We start from the raw sequence: 4,758 nt of genomic DNA, 5'->3' as shown, positions 1-4,758 counted from the left end.
AGCATAAAGACATGGAAAGAGGTGAAAACATTTGAAAAGGAGAACGCATGAACACGGAGGAGAAAAAACTGGACGAGTAGACACGTTTAATCTTATATAGTATTATACAGCAAACTAATAAAGCCTATTCAGTCATACTGTGCTATATTTATATATACCTTTTTTAAATATACAGTATGTCTTAAAAAGACACACAGTCTGCTCACAGCATTAAAACATTGTTATAAATAATCTAAATAATGAAACAGCAATGTCTCATGGGGGAAAAAGAATGCCCCGAGATGATCCTCAGAACTCACTGTCAGTCAGGTTAGTCAGGTTATAGTGTGTCAAAATACTGTACCCCAAAGCAAAGTCTTAGTCGGTGGGTGTACTGAACTACTCCTCTTCTTTTTTTCCATGACTTTTCACTGAGTATGCTGCACCTCCTCGGGGCAGAACACTGCCTGAAGGAAGGCGCTGACTCACAATCTGGGAACAAGAGGCAAAGTTAATGCCACAGATTAAATGAGAAATTGAAACATGGCTGTGAATGCTGCCTTGCTCTGTGAGATGAATACTGATATGTGTCACATGGTAATTTTTGTGTACTCACATAAGTAAAATCCCCTGCTGTACCAAAATGACGCCTTTGCTTCCCAAAAGTACACATGGAATTAGTGAATGGTTTGTATTCATGCAGCACTTTTCAACTCTCGATGACCACACAAAGCTGCTTGACACTGCGTTTTTTGCCAGTCACCCATTCTCTTTCATAAAGTGCATCGATGTGCAGCGGACATCTTTCACGCCCATTCACACAGCCGTCAGGAGCAACTTCGGTTAAGTGTCTTGCCCAAAGACACGTCAGCATGTAACACTGAGCTCCCGTGTTATAAGAGTGCGTTATAAAACCAGGAACCCTGAACAGGAAATAAACAGGATTCTCCCGTGAAATACGGAGTCACCCTGTCTGCATGGCTCTTCATGTCTGTGTTTCAAATACAAACGCACGCCAATTGCCTCTGCTGCAAGTGGATTTAAACGCATGATTGTCTAAAGACATGTGTAAATATAGTATAAAGAAAGAAACGTCACAAAGTTTTGATGAGCTGTGGGGCACGGGTTTCCAGAAAGGAATGTACCGCTGATGTTGTTGAGCCGTGTTTTTCTGCCTGCCTCCCATCTTTCAACTGTCTATGGTGATAATGCTTCGCTCATCTATCATTCATCAGTGCTGACTTTATGATCCATTTCAGATGATCCACATTTAGCTGCCTTCCGTCCTCGTGCACTGCCTCTTACCAGACCTTTTGATCCCTGCGGATTTGTTTTGTCCCTTTGTTTCTGTGTTGGCTCGTCACTCGCTCTAGCGATCTCTCTTCACTCGCTCTTCACTCTCATAAGATCTGCTTCTGTAACTCAACTCAGACACATTTTGATATGTTCGCGTTTTCCAACGGCAATGCTTTTATAATATTTGAAGCATTTTCCTTGTCCTCGCTCTCTTTCGCCACCTCGCTCGCCTCCTTCAATTTCTCTAACATTTACACAAAGTCATCCTTGCCACGTCATTTTCTCTTCCAGTGACTCCGTGTAAAATACACAAGGTGAGTGAACTCTCAGAGACAAACTATTGACAGTCAACTAGGGACATTCCCAAAGACAGCAGTTTATTTGACACTTAGCCAATCAGGTATTTGCTTCTGCATGACTGACAGCGGAGGTGTCTAATTACACAGGAATGTTTGGAAGCACCAGGCTAATCCCCTAAATATCTGTTTAAAACTAATACTCCCCACTTTGGATAAACAGCACGAACAGGTCATTGTATTTCTAGTTGAATGGGGTTGACGAGCCGGGGAATCCCCACTCAACTTGGACGATTAAAGTTCATATTTAGATGTGGAGAAATATCAGTGTGAGAGTGCACCGTAAGTGTCCAGACAAGTTCTGAGGAAAACCAGAGGTGTGACATTCAGAATTGTGCTCCTTGCTCCTATCCTCAAAGGAATCAGATTCTGACTAGCACAGGTAAGGTAACTGGAGACGTGTCCAATAAGCCATTAAATGTGATGTTTGAGGCTTTACATCAAAACAACATTCAGTGCTTTTTAAACACCTCTCATGGAGGTTGCCTAAGGGGAAATTTAAACCAGCCAACATTTAGAATGACGCTTTAGATGTCGATCACTTGTCTGGATCTGATATTGTGCTAGTTCCACAAATGGCTTTGTCCACAACAACAACTCAGAGGGAACTCAGGAAACAATATGCACGTTTTTTTTATGATCCATTGTTGTCTTACAGAGTGTTTAACTCTATCTGATTGATTAGTAAGTACTTTCCAGTTTTAGCTCATGCATCTCTCCCCTGTGGAATCACTGGACCTTCATCTGAATAGCAGCATTCGTTGGTGTGGACAGAATGCATGTGTGCAGTGAATTTCAGCTGAGAAATACAGTGAGAACAATCACTAATGTAATAAAAAACAATAACAGCTCATAATCATGTCACGTTACATTGTTGCATGTGGAGTGACGACTGATTGACTGACTGAGATTGACCACTGTCCACAAAAACAGTGGTCAATCTCCTTGACAACAGTGAGCTCTTTAAAGTCTATTGTGGCTTATTTTACACGCCAGATAATGTGCTACTTATAATTCGCTGTTCCTGGTGCCTTCACTGTGCATCACTGAAAACAAGGCAGAATAGTAGGGAGGACAGAATATTGTGCAGCTGTCAAATCAGCATTGAGCTAGATGTGACCTGATTTCCTTCAGTTAATGTCACATGATATTTTGAAAATTAGCAAAGCAGACATGGGATGCAAGTCATTGTTTGCTTTTGGTAATGGTATGGTACCCATCATGCCCACTTTTGCCTGTATGTGTGTAAAGCTGGAGACACACTACAAGATGTTTGGCCCGATTTTTACACACAATTCACAGTTGGGCGGCGTCTGCACCAGTCGGCAGGACTATGAATTTTTTGGGTGATTTTGGACGACAACAAGCCACAGCCGTTTCATTCATTCCTATTTTATGACCAGGAGGCAGCCCTGTGAATGCCTTAAAAGGCAAAAACATAAATTCACTGCAGGGGATGCAAGAATCCATAATGCGGGCCACTTTTGCAGGATATAAGTAGACAAGAAGATCAATGCAGTGATCTTACCAGCAATCTGCTCTTCTGTAAGCTGATCAGCCTGAAACATGAACATTTTTGGTTAATGGCATTTCATAATGAAGGATATTGCAAATAAACAGATCACCTACATACAACATGACCGTTGACATGAAGTGACAGGGACGTGCAATAACTGCATTTCAATCATTACGCTCTGCATGTCTGTGGTGTTTATGCTTATGTATTCATAGCAGGATTGTGATATGTTGTTATATCGACATAAATTATACATTTTAATATTTCATATATAGTTTTTGATAGTTGTAAGTACTACTGTAACAATTATCCCTGTTTTGGGATGTATCCAACTACTAAATCATACCGACTGCTAAAACGTTGCAATTACACAAAACAAGCATTTACATGGTGGCATCTACTATCAATGACACTTATATATCTCGAGAATAGCCTAGAGACACGGTCTTCCATAAAAACCTAACATTCATCTACATTTGAACGTTGGCTGGCGCAAATTCCTCTTCAAACAATGAATGACTTACAATTTGGCGGTAACCGTTGGCTGGGGAGAGCTAGGGTTAGCTAGCTACTGTTGGACACCGGCTAACAGTAGACCATAGACACCCACTTACAGCAGTATGCCTGGACACTACAGTCGCCACATGCAAGGCAACAAAAAGTCACAGCATTGGCTCTCGATCATCGCCCATAGAAACTGGTTTGAATATCTGGCAAGATGGAGCCCCACATTAACAATAAATCCAATGGGTTTGCTCCAAAGCAATATAACGCAACACGTCTTAACATGTGCAACTACGCTACTGCCAGACAAAGCCATATTACTACATTCATTTTGAAGAGCCCCGTCTAGCCTATGTTCCAGCTCAGTGTGACAACGTAGACTCCACCAAACCACACTTTTATTCGTCCGGCTCTCGAGTGGGTCGTTTATGTTGAATTAGGCTTACCCACTCGTGTCGTGTGTTCCTAACTATGGCTCTGGACATGTACAGGAACCGACAACGTGTTATAGGACTGCTAAGCAACTCATTGCTACAAAAAAAGTGATGTAGTTTCTCTTACCATTTCGATGTCGGTGCAGCGGCAGGTTCAAGACAAAATCCACAACAGCCAAGATTCAACTCTCAACCTCCGCAAAGCCGCACTCAATTTGAACACACTGCAAATGAAGCGGTTGGGCTTGCCTTTAACGGCTGTCTTTAACTCCTCCTCTTTTCAATATCACTCCGCCGACTTCCATTTTTCTCAGTTTCTGAATAATTCAAAAGGGCTCTCATACAAATAACTAATCCCACATAAAAAAAACAAGAAGCAACCGCGGTATCCGTGCATGGCTGTTTCGAGGGTTTTGACACTTCAATTAAAAGAAATATAACCTATCGCTGGGGGTCTACATGACAGCGCATGAATAATTTCTGCTACTCTGTGATGGGGCACAAGACGTAGCAGAAAGAAATCGCGCTCTCTGATTGGTTCGTTTGTACCTGCAATGCGTCACTCCTATGGCCTGCGTTGTCGCTGCATCTTGTCCATGGACATTCATAGTCAGTGCCACAGGCACAGCCGACACTCTGCTGCATGGTGTGTGTGTGTATTCATATGGGCATC

At 42.2% G+C, this 4,758-nt stretch overlaps 1 long non-coding RNA gene across 1 annotated transcript; it reads right to left on the bottom strand.

The window, feature by feature from the left end:
- Nucleotides 1-3,159: 3,159 nt before the first annotated feature.
- Nucleotides 3,160-4,495, bottom strand: LOC122781982. Its single transcript, XR_006361877.1, has 2 exons — nucleotides 4,213-4,495; nucleotides 3,160-3,190 (listed from the first exon to the last, which is right to left on the bottom strand). It is a non-coding gene; the product is annotated as an uncharacterized LOC122781982 (long non-coding RNA).
- Nucleotides 4,496-4,758: the final 263 nt, after the last annotated feature.

This window comes from Solea senegalensis, linkage group LG15 (genome assembly GCF_019176455.1).
Source record: "Solea senegalensis isolate Sse05_10M linkage group LG15, IFAPA_SoseM_1, whole genome shotgun sequence".
Lineage (NCBI taxonomy): Eukaryota > Metazoa > Chordata > Actinopteri > Pleuronectiformes > Soleidae > Solea > Solea senegalensis.
This window is presented reverse-complemented; position numbering and strand designations above follow the sequence as displayed.